Consider the following 17,800-nt stretch of genomic DNA (forward strand, 5'->3'; position numbering starts at 1 on the left):
TCCAAAAATTGCGAGCATGAACGGCACCTGCGCACTGAGTACAGGTTCTATCCCCACTATCCAAGTGGACATAGAGTAAGAATATAAAAGAGCCGAGCGCAGCGAAGCCAAGCCCGAAGCGTGGCGAGCGAAGCTCGCCTGCGAGGGACCCTCTAACCACTTTCAGACCGGACCAATTTGCTGGTCAAAGACCAGACCACTTTTTGCGATTCGGCACTGCGTCGCTTTAACTGACAATTGCGCGGTCGTGCGACGTGGCTCTCAAACAAAATTAACGTCCTTTTTTTCCCACAAATAGAGCTTTCTTTTGGTGGTATTTGATCACCCCTGCGGTTTTTATTTTTTGCGCTATAAACAAAAATAGAGCGACAATTTTGAAAAAAACGCATTATTTTTTACTTTTTGTTATAATAAATATCCCCCAAAAATATATAAAAAAACATTTTTTTCCCTCAATTTAGGCCAATACGTATTCGTCTACATATTTTTGGTAAAAAAAATCGCAATAAGCGATTATTGATTGGTTTGCGCAAAAGTTATAGCGTTTACAAAATAGGGATAGTTTTATAGCATTTTTATTAATTTTTTTTATTATTTTATTTTTACTAGTAATGGCGGCGATCTGCGATTTTTATTGTGACTGCGACATTGTCGGGGACCCATCGGACATTTTTGACACATTTTTGGGACCATTGTCATTTATACAGTAATCACTGCTATATAAATGCAGTGATTCCTGTGTAAATGACACTGGCAGTGAAAGGGTTAACCAGTGAGTGGCAGTGTAGGGGTTAAGTGTTCCTAGGGGAGTGTTACTAACTGTGGGGGGGTTGGGCTTTCATTTAGTGTACACGGATCTCTGCTCCAATCACATGGAGCAGAGATCAGCGTCACTAGTTGCTAGGCAGAATGAGAAAATGTTGTTTATACAGCATTTCCTCACTTCCGCCGCTCCGTGAGACGATCGCGGGGATGCCCGCGGCGATCGAGTCCGCGGGTCCCGCGACCGGACTCACGGGGGTCCCGACCAGCGCGGGAGCGCGCCGCCGGCGGCGCGCTCCCGATGGCACGGCGGCAACGAATATTGGACGTACATGTACGCCAATATGCCTGCCCGTGCCATGCTGTCGACGTACATCGTCGTGCGCTGGTCGGGAAGTGGCTAATATTCACAACCCTATGTCCGCTTGGATGGTGGGGCTACCACCTCCACTCACCGCGCAGGAGCCGTTCAGCTTCGGAGTACACAGCGGACACTATATCATGGCCGGACAGTATATGGCAGAACACCGGCACCAGTCAACCACCGGTGTCATGTGCCTCGCTGTGTAATATAGAGCAGGGTCCGGGAAGCCAATACCTCCCCGCAATTTCGGTCGCAATAGCATTGCCCTACCAATACGCATATGTTTTCCGCGCCAGAGGAACTTGATAAAGATTGAGCGACCCAAATGAAAGAAAGTCTGGGGTATTTTGATAGGTAAGGCTTGTAGTAGATACAGAAGTCGTGGCAACGCGTTCATCTTCAACACATTACAGCGTCCGAACCATGACAGAGCTAGTGGGTCCCATCTTTTAAGGTCCGCTTTAAGCCCATAGGCTTCCTTTTATGTTGTTGGCTTTGTCTGTTGTTCTCAAGGCGACCATTTGGCGTTTGTCAAGAGGGTTAGGCGTGTCTTGAAGAGAACGCTTACGGCCACATCAACCTGAAAGCACCCGATCTCGTCTGATTTCAGAGGCTAAGCAGCGTCAGGCCTGGTTAGTACCTGGATGGGAGACTGCCTGGGAAGACCAGGTGCCATAGAAGGATCTGGTCTGGTTAGTGTCTTGATTGGGAGATCGCCTGGGAATACTGGATGCCGTAGGCTTCTTTTTATGTTGTTGGCTTTGACCTGTTTTTTTTAGCTTGTTTCCCAAGGTGACCATCTTGGCCTTTGTCAAGAGGCTTCAGAGTGCCCAAAGAGAGTGCCTACAGCCAAATCACCCTGAAAGAGCCTAATCTCATCTGATCTCGGAGGCTAAGCAGCGATGGGCCTGGTTAGTACCTAGATGGGAGAAAGCTTGGGAATACCAGGTGCCGTATGCTTCTCATTATGTTGTCGCGTTGACCTGTTTTTTTTCCCTTGTTTCCCAAGGTGACCATCTTGGCATGTGTCAAGAGGGTTGAGAGTGCACAAAGAAATTGCCTATGGGCACAACACCCTGAAAGCGCCCAATCTCGTTTGGTCTCAGAGGCTAAGCAGGGTTGGGCCTGGTTTGTACCTGGATGGGAGACCGCCTGGGTTTTCCAGATGCCGCAGGCTTCTTTTTATGTTGTTGGTGTTGACCTGTTTTTTTCGCTTGTTTCCCAAAGGGATCATCTTGGCATTTGTCAAGAGGGTTGAGAGTGCCTAAAGAGATCGCTTACAGCCACATCACCCTGAAAGCACCCTATCTCTTCTGATCTCAGAGGCTAAGAAGGGTTGGGCCTAGTTAGTACTTGAATGGGAGACGGCCTTGGAATACCAGGTGCCGTATTCTTCTTTTTATGTTGTTGGCGTTGACCTGTTTTTTTTCGCTTGTTTCCCAGGGTGACTATCTTGGCATTTTTCAAGAGGGATGAGAGTGCCCAAAGAGATTGCCTATGGGCACATCCCCCTGAAAGCGCCCAATCTCTGCTGATCTCAGAGGCTAGAAAGGGTCGCGCCTTGTTAATACCTGGATGGGAGACCGCCTGGAAATACTAGGTGCGGTAGGCTTCTTTTTATATTGTTGGTGTTGACTTGTTTTTTTTGTTTGTTTCCTAAGGTGACCATCTTGGCATTTGTCAAGAGGGTTGAGCGTGCCTGAAAAAATCTACTATGGCTGCATCACCCTGAAAGAGCCAAATCTCATTTGATCTCAGAGCAGGGCCGGCGCTACCACTAGGCGAAGTAGGCAGCCGCCTAGGGCGCACTACCACCTAGGGCGCAACTACGGCCTCTGCCCAGTGTGAGCTCCTCTTCTGCTCTCTCGCCCCCCCTGTGGTGTTCCACCGGCGCCACCAATCCCCCATGTTTCCCGCTGAGCGCCCCACCGTACTCATCTCACAGCGCCGCTCCGGGACTCCTTTGCTCCAGCCTGTCCCTCTGGAGCTGCGCTGTGTGTCTGTGTGAGTGCAGCGGAGGGGCGGGGCTCGGCGGAGATGGGAGCTTCGAGAGGTCGGTCAGCTGACCTCCTGCCCGGCGAGGACATCATGGAGCGGGGTTGACGGCGCTGGCCTGGTCCCGGCGGGGATATGATGGAGGCAGAGCGGATGGATGGCGCTGGTGTGGCCCCGGCGGAGCGGGTGGACGGCGCTGGTGTGGCCCCGGCGGAGCGGATGGATGGCGCTGGCGTGGCCCCGGCGGAGCGGGTGGACGGCGCTGGCAGTGCGGAGGAGTCGGAGAGGCCCGGTGGGATAATGGTCGCTGAAGGCAGCATCAAAGAGCAGAGGTAAGGAGGAGGATGGATCCATTGAGCTGTATGGAGGGGGTTTGTGTGTGAGTAATGCAGGAAGTAGGAGTCAGGTAGGTCAGTGTGATGTGTGTCAGTGTCATGCCAGTGTGGTGTGTCTGTGTATGTGTCATGTCAGTGTGATGTGTCTGTGTATGTGTCATGTCAGTGTGATGTGTCTGTGTATGTGTCATGCCAGTGTGATGTGTTTGTGTATGTGTCATGTCAGTGTGATGTGTCTGTGTATGTGTCATGTCAGTGTGATGTGTCTGTGTATGTGTCATGTCAGTGTGATGTGTCTGTGTATGTGTCATGTCAGTGTAATGTGTCAGTGTATGTGTCATGTCAGTGTAATGTGTCAGTGTATGTGTCATGCCAGTGTGATGTGTCAGTGTATGTGTCGTGTCAGTGTATGTGTCATGTCAGTGTAATGTGTCAGTGTATGTGTCATGTCAGTGTAATGTGTCTGTGTATGTGTCATGTCAGTGTGATGTGTCTGTGTATGTGTCATGTCATTGTGATGTGTCTGTGTATGTGTCATGCCAGTGTGATGTGTCAGTGTATGTGTCGTGTCAGTGTATGTGTCATGTCAGTGTAATGTGTCAGTGTATGTGTCATGTCAGTGTGATGTGTCAGTGTATGTGTCGTGTCAGTGTAATGTGTCAGTGTATGTGTCGTGTCAGTGTATGTGTCATGTCAGTGTATGCGTCAGTGTATGCGTCAGTGTATGCGTCAGTGCCATTTTATGTGTCAGGGTATGTGTTTTCAGGGTATGTGTTTTCAGGGTATGTGTTTTCAGGGTATGTGTTTTCAGGGTATGTGTTTTCAGGGTAGGTGTCAGCGTGATGGTCAGTGTAGGTGTCAGCGTGATGGTCAGTGTAGGTGTCAGCGCGATGGTCAGTGTAATTGGCAGTGTAGGTGCCAGGTGGGTTGGTGTAGGTGCCAGGTGGGTCGGTGTAATTATCAGGTGGGTCAGTGTAGGGGTCAATGTGATGTGAGTAGTGCAGGAAGTAGGAGTCAGGTGGATTAGTTTATGTGTCAGGGGGTCAGTGTAGGGGTCAGATAGGTCATGTGTAGCAAGGGCAGGTGGAGTCATGGGCGCAGCCGGGGGGGGGGTGGCAAAATTAGGTTTTCGCCTAGGGTGTCAACGATCCTTGCACCAGCCCTGTCTCAGAGGCTAAGCAGGGTTGGGACCTGGTTAGTACCGGGATGGGAGACCGCCTGGGATTTCTCGATGCCATAGGCTTTTTTTTTAAGTTGTTGGCATTGACTTTTTTTTTTTTTTTTTGTTTTATTCTTTTATTAAGTATAAGTAGAACAACATAAATATAACAGTCAACCATACAGCATGACCCAGGGTCACAATTACATGGTAACAAAAAATAGGCAGCCAAATAACTCTGGGTTCTCAGAGGGGAGTCCTAGAGTTTCATGCAGAAAAGAGAGAAACCCCACCTCCGACATGTAGTACAGTATAACTAATGCAGCTCCATTCGGACAAATGTAATCATGGAGAACAACTGGGACCACAGCGAGCCAGCTTATCATGACCTACGTGAACCAGAGTAAAATATGAGCCGGTCGTGTCCAGAACCCTGGGGTTCTTCTGGGTCCCAAAGGCTAGTAAGGAGACAAGGCATAGTCAAAAGGGAGGACGGGGGAAGAAGAGAGTGCAAAGACGGAGAGAGAAGAGGGGGGGGATGGCGGCAGGGAAAAAAAGAAAAATAAAGACAAAAAGGGAAGGGGGGGAATGCCACCCAGGGCAGACTTGGCCTACGTAGGTAAACGTTAGATGTTCAGTCGTTTTCTGGGACAGGGGCGCTGCTCACCTCCCAAATGTAGTCTCAAGTACCAGTAAAATACCTCCAGGGCCTCCATGTAACACTAAATGCCTCTTCAGTGTTGTGAAGGGTGGCGGTCAATTCTTCCATCCGGAGAATATGATTGACTTTGGAATACCACAGCACCTTGGATGGGGGCTGAGGCTGCCTCCACAGTGTGGGAATGCAGGCCCGGGCGGCGTTCAGGAGTTGCATCGTGAGGGTTTTTTTGTATTTTCGAACAGGCTGTTTTTATTGTCCCGGTCACCTCCACCCAAAAGTTCCTCAAGGCCGGGCATGCCCAGAAAATGTGTCCCATGGTCCCCGTATCTGAATTGCACCTCCAACAAACATCCGGAATCGATCTATTCATTTTATTCAGAAGGTATGGGACTCTATACCAGCGTGAGACTATCTTGTATCCTGATTCTTGATATTGGTTTGCGATGGAAGCTTTATGTACTAATGTCAGGATATTCCCTATCTGTTGTGGGGTAAATGTGATGCCAAATGCAATCTCCCATTTGTGGATAAATGGTGGGGTCGACTCCTCCTCCTGACTACTTAATAGGTTGTACAGGAGGGAGAGGGTGTGTTGCACAGGTTCCTTTTTGTGACAGATGGATTCATAGGGCGTCAGGTCTCTAGGAGTGTAGGGGGCCCTTTGTATGGCCAGAAGAAAGTGACGAAGTTGATAAGCATTAAACAAGTCAAGCGGAGGGTCAGAAAGCTCGGCGACAGTTTGCGTGGTCGGGAGCCCTCCCGAGGACCACACCTCTCCCAGACGCTGTTTCCCCACCACTGTCAACTGTCGCAGTTTCTTGTTGGTAAATCCCGGTGGGAAGTCTGCATTACCTATAACCGGAGTCATTGGTGACGGCAGGGGAGCAATGTGTGTGCAGCGGAACAACCTCCGCACAACAGCCAACGTAGCTCCCACTACGGGGTGATCTCTGAGGTCTTTTGGTAGGGAGGACAGGAGCCACGGGGAGGTCAATAGGGGAATGGATCCATCCTCAATCTCCATCTCCACCCACTGCTTGTGTGGGCCATTACAATGCCAATCAACGACTCTCGCTAGCAGAGTCGCTCTGTTGTATTGTCTCAGATCTGGGAGACCCAGACCCCCCTTGTCCTTTGGTCTGGCAAGCAATTGCAAACGGGCTCTGGGCGGTTTGCGCGCCCAAATAAAGTCCCGGAGCAGCACCTGCAGATGTCTGAAAAAGATTGGGGGTAACCGGATCGATAATGTCTGGAACAAGTATAAGATCCGCGGGAGGGCCGTCATTTTGAATGCATTACAGCGCCCGAACCAGGTCAGTGTTAAATCATGCCAGTTTCCCAAATCAGATTTCAGTCTATTCAGGAGAGGAAGAAAATTAAGCGGGTACAATTGCACCAAATCCGCTGCGATGTCAACGCCCAGGTAACGTATAGATTTTTCAGCTCAGTAGAATGGAAAAGCGGAGCATAGCCTCTTGGCCTCACCATCCGGGACCGATATATTCAATACAGCCGATGGTGCAATTGATTTTATAGTTTGATAGGCTGCCGTATCGCCGGAGAGCCACGAGTATATTGGGAAGCGAAATGTGTGGATTGGAGACGAAAAAAATTAGATCGTCAGCGTACGCCGCAATTTTGTGGTGTGCCGAGGGTTTGGATATGCCAGTAATATTCGGGTCATTCCGAACGTGACACATAAGTGGTTCCAGTGTCAGAATAAAAATTAGGGGAGACAGAGGGCACCCCTGCCTCGTCCCATTAGTGATGGGGAAAGAGTCCGAGCACTCTGAAAGCACCCAATCTCGTCTGATCTTGGAGGCTAAGAAGAGTCAGGCCTGGTTAGTACCTGGATGGGAGACCACCTGGGAATACCAGTTATTGTAGGCTTCTTTTTATGTTGTTGGCCTTGATTCGTTTTGTTTTTTTTTCGCTTGTTTCCCAAGGTGACCATCTTGGCATTTGTCAAGAGGGTTGAGAGTGCCCAAAGAGATTGCCTATGGGCACATAAGCCTGAAAGCGCCCGATCTCCTCTGATCTCAGAGGCTAAACAGGGTCGGGCCTTGCTAGTACCTGGATTGGAGACCACCTGGGAATACTAGGTGCTGAAGGCTTATTTTTATGTTGTTGGCGTTGACTTGTTTTGTTTTTTTTGTTTGTTTACCAAGGTGACCATCTTGGTGTTTGTCAAGAGGGTTGAGAGTGCTTGAAGAGCTCGCCTATGGCCACATAACCCTGAAAGCACCAGATCTCGTCTGATCTCAGAGACTAAACAGGGTCGGGCCTTGTTAATACCTGGATGGGAGACCACCTGGGAATACTAGGTGCTGTAGACTTCTTCTCATGTTGTTGGCGTTGACTTGATTTTTTTGTTTGTTTCCCAAGGTGACCATATTGGCGTTAGTCAAGGTTGAGAGTGCCTGAAGAAATCTCCTACGGCCACACCACCCTAAAAGAGCCCAATCTCATCTGATCTCAGAGGCTAAGCAGGGTTGGGACCAGTTTAGTACCTGGATGGGAGACCGCCTGGGATTTCCAGATGCCGTAGGCTTCTTTTTATGTTGTGGCCGTTGACCTATTTTTTTCCGCTTGTTTCCAAGGTGACCATCTTGGTGTTTGTCAAGAGAGTTGAGAGTGCCTGAAGATATCGGCTACGGCCACATCGCCCTGAATCTGTTCCATCTCGTCTGATCTTGGAGGCTAAGCAGGGTCAGGCCTGGTTAATGCCTGGATGGGAAACCGCCTGGAAATACCAGGTGTCGTAGGCTTCTTTTTTTTTTCAAATATAATTTTTTCTCCAAATAGGGGAAGACGGTCCCCCGAGTACATAATGCAACAGAGAAATACAGAGCAAAAAGCAGCTGAACAATACTTGATACAGGTATATTCGCAACTGTGAGTCTGCCTTCCATCAATCACAATGATTCGAGGCACGGATAAAGTACTGTACCAAGATCCAGGGTCACACAAACCCCCAGGTCCCTCCGGCATAATCCATCCAGAGGGGGATGGGGGGCCGTCATTCCCAATTTTCCACTCTTTCCAAAAGAGAGAGGGGGTGGAGGGGGTGAGAGATAGGGGAGGAAGGCAGAAAAGAGAAGGGTTGAAAGATCAGAAAAGGAGAAGAGGGGACGAAACACGATGGCAGCCACTGTCCAAGGGGCCAGTCAAGGAAAGCTCAGAGCACTAAGGCGATAGCAGGCGACATCCTTCCAGTGAGAATATAAAGGTATTCCAGATGTCTCAGGTTTGTTTAAAAAATTCTTGTATACCTTGTGATGTGAGGATCAAGTCCTCCATTTTTTTTAATGTCCTCTATTTTCTTAAGCCAGTGAGTAATGAAAGGGGGGGAACATTTTTTCCAATAGAGAGGGATGCAGGATTTCGCCGCATTTATCACATGACGTAAAATAGATTTTTTTGTACTTCTTAATGGGAATCTGTGAATGGTGCAAGAGAAAGAATGCAGCCTCTTCCTGGATGGAGAAGTCTGTGAATTTTTGTGTTATGCATCGGATCTCTGTCCAGAAGTCCACCAAGCTGAGGCAGGACCAAAAAATGTGCAGCAACGTGCCCTCTTCTTCTCCACACCTCCAGCATATGTTCGAGGAAGAGGAGAAACATTTCTGCAGCTTTGATGGTGTCAAATACCACCTGGTGAGAAGTTTAAAATTCGTCTCCTGTATCTTCGTGCACAGCGACATTTTGAGAGCCAAAGTGATAATGCGTTGTCTCTGTGCTGGGGAAAATTAGCAATTAAGGTCCTTTTCCCAGTTGGACAGACAGGTTAAGTGTGGGTAATCTGTTTGAGAGAGAATGTGGGCCAAAGGGCCTTCGTTCCTGCATAGAGTCTCAAACTCCGTCTGAGGGCGGGCGAACGTTTGAGGATTGGGGATGGAATGGAGAAAATGATGTCATTGCGCCGCTCTCCAAAAAGGCAGTTGGAAAAGCCCTGTCGGATCTGTTAGGGTTGAGAAAGAAGGCCATTTTCCATCAATGACGAATTTAGACGCATTGTCTAGGTTGGAATTTCTAAGTGGGTCCCCAGTTCAAAGGTTGGATGGCCACGTATAGGGAATAGGGGGAAAGTCAAAGACGTGAGTGTGTTTTGGGTAGCGATCAGGTGACTGACTTTCAACTAAGCCCCTATAGTGGGATGTGACATAAATTCTGTGGGTAAATACTTATAGCACTACATGGCGCTTCTTAGCGGAATTCGGGAGTGAGCTTAGAAAGTTTGTTTCGATTCCAGTCCAATACACGGCCCAGATGGGAGGCCAGGTAGTAGCGTCGCAAGTTAGGGAGAACCAACCCTCCCTGTTGTTTAGACAATGTCAGCTGTGACCGCTTAAGTCTGGGATTTTTGTGGGCCCAGTTAAATTGAGTGAGCAAGGATTGAGCTTGCTTAAAAAACAGGACTGGAATCTGGATCGGGAGAGCTTGGAAAAGATAAGTAAATTTAGGGAGTATGTTCATTTTAATGAGATTGCATCTGCTGAACCAGGAATGGAGGCCAGAATGCCACCCGTGAAGCAAACTGCGGATCTTAGTGACAAGGGGTGGGGGGAAGTTCAACATAAACGTACGCGCGATGTCCGGTGGAATGTAAGTACGTGAGTATATCTTACTTATCCATGCCAGCATCCGTTCACTCAGACCTATATGGCAAAGGACCGAGAACATTAATGTCCATTTGACCCGATCAAAAGCCTTCTCGGCATCAGTACTCATGAAAAGACAAGGGGTCCCAGATGACTTTGCTTTACGGATCAGGGTAAGCACCTTAGTGGTGTTGTCCTTATCTTCCCTGGTGGGAATAAAACCTAACTGGTCAATATGTATAAGGGACTACAAGTGATGTGCCAATCACGTGGCGAGGAGTTAGAGAATAGTTTTAGGACCGAATTTTGGAGGGAAATGGGTCTGTAGCTGCCACATAGGCCCGGGTCTTTGCCCTCCTTAGGTATCAACGAGATGTGGGCTCTAAGGGTATCCTCAGGAAAATCCCCATTTGAGCTCAGAGTATTAAATAAATTCACCAAGCGCGGGCCGAGAATAGGGAGGAAGGTCTTAAAGTATTGTGCGGTATATCCGTCAGGGCCCGGAGCCTTACCCACCTTCGGAGGTCCCACGGCCGTCTGGACTTCTTCCAGTGTGATCGGGTCCTCCAAGTACTCCCGTGATTCCGATGAGAGGGTTGGTAGACCAGAACCGGTTACATATCTGTCTATATTGTCCTGTCCAGACCCTGAATCGGGCAGGTTGTAGAGATCAGAGTAACATTTTTCAAAGACTTCAACTATTTGGGTTGGGGTAGAGGCCCTCTGGCCATTCTCATCTATCAACTGTGGTATGTAAGAGCCAGATTTCAACTCCTTTACCGACCTGGCTAAGATTTTTCTGCATTTGTCCTCTGACTCCTACGTCAGTTTACGACAGAACTGGAGTGCCGCTTTCGCTTTATAATGGAGAAGGACAGCAATATGGGTATGGAGTGTCCCCAATTCAATCTCTAAGGTCCGTAAGGGGGTATGTTTATGTTTCGCTTCCACAGAGGCAAGTTCACGAAACAGATTAGCAAGCTGTTCCTGATAAGTACCCTGCGGAGTACTGACTTGTGAGCCTCCCAAATTATCCCCGGGTCACAGTCCTGCTTTAGTTTTCTTGGAAATAAAGGTCCAATTCCCTGGTCACATCTGCTAAAACTTCCGGTATCTGGATGAGGCTCTCATTAAGGTGCCAGAATAGAGACCTAGGTGAGGGGTAGGGAGCGAGGAGCAAGAGGCAGAAGTGTCAACCGATGGCGAAAGGGGACATTAAAGTCCCCACCTAATATCAATTGGCCCTCCCGAAAGTCACATAATCTGTGCAGGGTAGTTCTGAGGAACGTGTCTTGGTGATCATTGGGAGCGTACACAGTGGCAAATGTAAAAAGGCGCTCTCCAATGTGGCCCCTAAGAAAAAGATATTGGCCCCCAGGGTCCACCAAAAAATCCTGGAGAACCCAGGGGAGCCTGCTAGAGATCAGAATGGAGAGGAGGGGTTAGTAGAGTGGTAGACCTTAGGGAAGGATCTCGACCATAGAAAGGGGAGGCTAGTATTTTTAAAATGTGTTTCTTGTATAAAGGCCACATCAGTACAGGATGTGTTCAGTTTTCCCAGGAGGATCCACCGTTTTTCAGGGGAGTTCAGTCCCTTAACGTTTAGAGAGGTGACCTTGACTGAGTCTCCCATCGCTCCTCGGGGAGGGGGAGGGGGACGTCAGAGAAAAGCAAAGAAAGTTGAACCAAGGTAGGTTTTGGGTAGGTAATGCATGGCGGGAACTAAGGGGGAGAAAGGAAGGGCAAATGGAAGGAAAGGTAAAGGGAAAAAGAGGCCGGGCACCCCAACCCCAGGGGGAGAGGGAAATTAAGGGTTGTCCGCACTCAACAGTACAGGAAGGGTATACTAAAACAGCACAATTATGCTATAGCGCTTACCAGATGTACACTGGGTTTAAAGCGCTGTCCTACTTGGGTTATTGGGTAGACAGGTCGGAGAGGGAGCCCCCGAATCCTAGTCCCCCCAGTCCCGGCAGTGGTAAATGTCACGTCTGATACCGCTATGCAAATAAAAGACAATCAGTAACATCAAAGAAACAAAAAACAATAGTATAACCAAAACAGAGGTAGAGCATATAACTGTCAGCACTGAGGGGTCTCCTCGGCTCGCCCTAAACATAGGCATGCACGAGGGAGCCCGTCACAACAGAAAAGGCATCACAGAATGGGATCCACTACCCCCCATCCCATACCCCTAAAGTACATGCAGTCCCCGAACAAATGCATTTCTCCCTTTGGCAGATTGTCCTCTCCTTACCCCCTCTCCCCTGTCCACGCCCCGGGGGGAAAAGGGACAGGGAAGGGGTGAAAGGGGGAGTGGAAGGGGGGAAAGGGGGAGTGGAAGGGGGAAAGGGGGAGGGAAAGGAGGGAAGGGAAGGGTGGGAAGGGGGGGAAGGGAGGGGGGAAACAGGGGAGAGGGGACAAACATGCAGAAATGTCAAGTCCTTTAGCGCACTCCCACCAGCAAACACCCGGACCCCATAAATTTCAACTCCTCCCCTCCATGGTCACCACATCAAGATGAAAGAGGAGCAGCCCTGGTCGGTGCATGGAAAATCCGGCAGGCAAGGGGCTGGGGCCACCATCCCTCCATCCAATGGGAGACTTCACCCGAGCAGCAGTCCTAGGGCCCGCCAATTAGTGTCTCTCCTGCATCGCCATCGGGGGCTGTGTAGAGCATCCAGAGGGAGGCTGGGACCGCCCAAACAGTAAGGGGTAAATCCTCCAGGGGGGTCCAGAGTCACCCTGGAGGGAAGCAGTGTCTCGTACCAATAGGCTCAATAAATAAGTCATCCAGGGTCCCCGAAAGCTGCAGAAGGCAATGTCAGCAAAGAGTAGGTGGGAGCCAGAGGGGGGGACAAGGGGCGCATCCAGGGGGAGGGGACACATATGCGGGAATGTCAAGCCCTTCCAGTACAGCGCATTAGGTATCACTCAGACCCCCCAAAGTGCAACTCCCCCATCTAAGGTCAAGACTCCAGAAGGGAAGATGAGCCGCCCTGGTCTGTACATGAAAGAACCTGCTGCCAAGGGGTTGGGGCCATCATCCCTTCCTCCAATGGGAGATGCCACCGGAATGAAAGCCCTGTGTCCTGTCAAGTGGTGCCCCTCTGACAATGTCGTTGTGGTATATGTGGAGCATCCAGGGAGAGGCAGGGACCACCCAAACAGTGAGGGGTAAAGCCTCCAAGGGGGACCGGTGTCGGACAGGAGGATAGCTGTGTCTTGTACAAGTTGGTTAATTAGACAAGTCATCCAGTGTGTTCCTGTGAGCAGCGGAAAGAAAGGTCGGTAAGGATTATGAATGGGTGGGGGCCAGGGAGTGCATAAAACTGCCACCAGATGACCGGGGCAGAGAGGGCAAGGGGATGAAACTCAGATCTGGTAGGTGGGGGCGGGGGTGAGGAGTGTCCCTCATATTACTCACGTTGGCCATACCTTGAAGCTGAGCGCTCTGCATACCCAGGACGTTCTTCTGTATAATCTAGCCTATCTGTATACATTAGCCTGTCTTTAGTACACATTAGTCGGTCCTCTGTATACACTAGTCTGTCTGTATACACTAGTGTATACAGATAAACTAGATTATACAGAAGAACGTCCTGGGTATGCAGAGATGGAGGCTAGGGTATACAGAGAGAGAGGCTAGAGTATGCATACTTGCTAGTGTATACAGACGGACTAGTGTATACAGAAGACCGGCTAGTTTATATAGGGAGGCTAATGTGTGCAAAAGACAGGCTAGTGTATACAAATAGGCTAGATTATAGAGAAGAACATCTTGGGTATGCAGAGAGAGAGGCTGGGTTACACAGAGAGGCTGGTGTATGCAGACTTGCTAGTGTATACAGACGGACTAGTGTATAGAGAGGCTTGGGTATACAGAGAGCTAATGTATAAAGAGCAGCTAGTGTATACAAAAGACATCCAAGGGTATAAAGAGAGACTCGTGTATGCAGAAGACCGGCTAGTTTATACAGAGAGGCTAAAGTGTACAAAACACAGGCTAGATTATACAGAAGAACGTCATGGTTATGCAGAGATGGAGGCTAGGGTATACAGAGAGAGAGACTGTGTTACACAGAGAGGCAGGAGTATGCAGACTTGCTAGTGTATACAGATGGACTAGTGTATACAGTAGACCGGCTAGTTTATACAGAGAGGCTAATGTGTACAAAAGACAGGCTAGTGTATACAGATAGGCTAGATTATACATAAGAAGGTCCTGGTTATGCAAGAGATGAAGGCTAGGGTATGCAGAGAGAGAGGCTTGGTTACACAGACTTGCTAATGTATACAGACGGACTAGTGTATACAGAGGACCGGCTAGTTTATATAGAGAGGCTAATGTGTACAAAAGACAGGCTAGTTTAAACAGATAGGCTAGATTATACAAAAGAACGTCCTGGGTATGCAGAGATGGAGGCTAGGGTATACAGAGAGAGAGTGAGGCTGGGTTACACAGAGAGGCAGGAGTATGCAGACTTGCTAGGGTATACAGAGAGAGAGGCTAGAGTATGCATACTTGCTAGTGTATACAGGGGGACTAGTGTAATACAGAAGACCGGTTAGTTTATACAGAGAGGCAAATGTGTACAAAAGACAGCCTAGTGTATACAAATAGGCTAGATTATAGAGAAGAACGTCCTGGGTATGCAGAGATGGATGGCTAGTGTATACAGATAGGCTAGATTATACAGATAGGCTAGATTATAGAGAAGAACGTCCTGGGTATGCAGAGAGAGCAGTTGGGTTACAAAGAGAGGCTAGTGTATGCAGACTTGCTAGTGTATACCGGTGCACTAGTGTATACAGAGAGGCTTGGGTATACAGAGAGCTAATGTATAAAGAGATGCTAGTGTATACCGACGGACTAGTGTATACAGAGGACCGGCTAGTTTATACAGAGAGGTTAATGTGTACAAAAGACAGGCTAGTTTATACAGATAGGCTAGATTATACAGAAGAACGTCTTTGGTATGCAGAGATGGAGGCTAGGGTATACAGAGAGAGAGAGCGAGGCTGGGTTACACAGAGAGGCAGAAGTATGCAGACTTGCTAGTGTATACAGATGGACTAGTGTATACAGTAGACCGGCTAGTTTACACAGAGAGGCTAATGTGTACAAAAGACAGGCTAGTGTATACAGATAGGCTAGATTATACAGAAGAAGGTCCTGGTTTATGCAAGAGATGGAGGCTAGGGTATGCAGAGAGAGAGGCTTGGTTACACAGACTTGCTAGTGTATACAGATGGACTAGTGTATACAGAGGACCGGCTAGTTTATACAGAGAGGCTAATGTGTACAAAAGACAGGCTAGTGTATACAAATAGGCTAGATTATAGAGAAGAACGTCCTGGGTATGCAGAGATGGAGGCTGGGTTACACAGAGAGGCTAGTGTATGCAAGCTTGCTAGTGTATACAGACGGACTAGTGTATACAGTAGACCAGCTAGTTTATACAGGAAGGCTAATGTCTACAGAAGACCGGCTAGTGTATACACATAGGCTAGATTATAGAGAAGAACGTCCTGGGTATGCAGAGATGGAAGCTAAGGTATACAGAGAGAGAAGTTGAGTTACAAAGAGAGGATAGTGTAGGCAGACACTGTATATGTATATGTATAAAGAGATGCTAGTGTATACAAAAGACAACCAAGAGTAGACAGTGAGGATCGTGTATACAGAAGACCGGCTACAGAGAAGCTAATTTGTACAAAAGACAGGCTAGTGTATACAGATAGGCTAGATTATACAGAGGAAGGTCCTGGGTATGCAGAGATGTAGGCTAGGGAATCCAGAGAGAGACTGTGTTACACAGAGAGGCTAGAGTATGCAGAAGAACGGCTATTTTTTTTTACAGATAGGCTTGTGTATACAGAAGACAGTCTGGGGAATTCAGTGAGGCTAGTGTATGCAGAGAGGCTGGGACACCAAGACTATTGTAAAAAGAAGGCAGGCTAGTGTATATAGATTACGGGCACCTGTATACAGAAGACAGAGAGGCTAGTCTATATTGAGTGGCTGGTGTACACAGAGAGATTAATGTATACAGAAAAGCTAGCGTGTAAAGAAGACAGGACTTTATTTTTTGCTAATGCAACTACTTTTGAAACATATAAAGTGCTTTTTTCATATTTTGGTGCTGTTAAAAAGTGGTGTATTGTCAGTGGTGATATCAATGTGACAGTTAATGTGGAGAACTACAACTATTCAAAATAGAGCAAAAGAGTGCTAAGTTTATTTTGTTAAGTCATTGACTGATAGACGTTAAGTAATTGGCCGTTATTGGTTTGGCAGTACATGGTTTATTTTGATCTAAGATAGTTTTATTCTCTACTTATAGCCGAGTTTTAGACGACTTTATTATTAGCATTATTCGCATTATTCATATATATTATGCAGAGTGTAAGTATTGCAGTGAGACGATATTGCTTTTAAAAGATTTGTATTATTATACATAGCATTGTTAGCAGACCAATAGGACAATTTACATGGCTTAATATTGCAGAGCGTAATTTATCAGGAAAGAGATTCAAAGCGTAATAAATATAGCAAAATAACTATAACGGGTTTAAGTGGAAATACACGAAATAACAGCAACAACGTGTGTAGGTTTTTATCAATCAAGTTCATTACGTGTCTTTAATCATGTACTGAATATACCCCAATATTGGAGCACAAGGATGAGAAAGCATAATAACTAACAGAGGATGACATGGCAAAAAGACAAACTGCATTAGAAATGTGAATATGAATTAGAGTTGAAATGCCAATCGCCACGGCTACGTACAGCAAAGTGTGAGCTAAGCAGCTAAATATTCTGCAATAGCAGAGATTAAGTATTGCAGTCGAAATGAGATCGGAAGCGTTAGTTGCAGTAGCTCCAAAATAACTGAGAAATCATTTCATTACTCTAAATGTAAAAGTTATCCCGGTAGCACTGAGTGGACTGATATTAGATGAGTGATCGTTGTAGTACAAATTCAGTTTCCTATAGCAGAGAGATACCAGCTAAATGTGAGACGAGCAATTAAACTGTTCACGGCATTACTGTTAATATGTGCAGCGTGTAAAGAAGCAATAAGATGGTTTTGTATTATCCTAAAATTAGCAGTATACGTAATAAAGGTGAGTAGGTAACCTGGATTTAGACATAGCAAACTCTATAATCTAATTTAGCAAAATTAGAAAGGATAATATTGAGACAGTATATACAGGTAGAGTTTAAGTGGAAATACACAAAATATCTAGCTTACCTTTACATTGTTCAATAGAGCGTTGCAAAGAAATACCAAGGCAGAATGTCGGAATAGCAATTAGATGAGATGATTGCTGTAATCATGAAATATCAGCAACGCCTAGGTTAATATCGGATGAGAAAGTATAATAACTGGCAAAGTATGACATGGCAAAGAGACAAATTGCATTAGAGATGTGAGATGGACATGAAATGTCAATCCCCATTGGTTACTTACATGTAAACGCGGCTACATACAGCAAAGTGTGAGCTAAGCAGCTAAAGGGTATTTAAGAGTAAATTGACGTAGCTTGAACATTCCAACGTGTAAATCGTTCCATTAATTATGTTACGCACGAAGACGGCTTACACTGACTGTTTTCCGTTTCCACTGGTCATCGGCATAATGTATCAGTAACCATGAACATTAATAATGATAGACAGCTTACATTAGGATGTATGCATGATGTGAATGTAAAATGAATGTAAAATAGTTGCATTATGTGTTATTAATGTATTGCTATGCTTTGCTACTGCAACCACTTCTCAATCAAGTAAACCGTCCCACTGCTTTTCTCACATTTTGCCGCTGTTAAAAAATGTGTTGCAAGTGTTATGTGTTACAAATGGTTATCAGTGTGACAGTTAATGTGGAGAAGAAGTAATACACAAAATAGAGTCA

At 47.1% G+C, this 17,800-nt stretch overlaps 2 pseudogenes; both read left to right on the forward strand.

Annotated features, from left to right (window-relative positions):
* The first annotated feature begins 7,493 nt into the window (after positions 1 to 7,493).
* LOC143948959 (5S ribosomal RNA) lies at positions 7,494 to 7,612 on the forward strand (annotated as a pseudogene).
* Positions 7,613 to 7,707: 95 nt separating this feature from the next.
* On the forward strand, positions 7,708 to 7,827 carry LOC143949760 (5S ribosomal RNA; annotated as a pseudogene).
* Positions 7,828 to 17,800: the final 9,973 nt, after the last annotated feature.

The sequence above is a fragment of the Lithobates pipiens genome, unplaced genomic scaffold, assembly GCF_037356315.1.
Source record: "Lithobates pipiens isolate NorthernLeopardFrog02 unplaced genomic scaffold, aLitPip1_a1.2 Scaffold_30, whole genome shotgun sequence".
Taxonomy (NCBI): domain Eukaryota; kingdom Metazoa; phylum Chordata; class Amphibia; order Anura; family Ranidae; genus Lithobates; species Lithobates pipiens.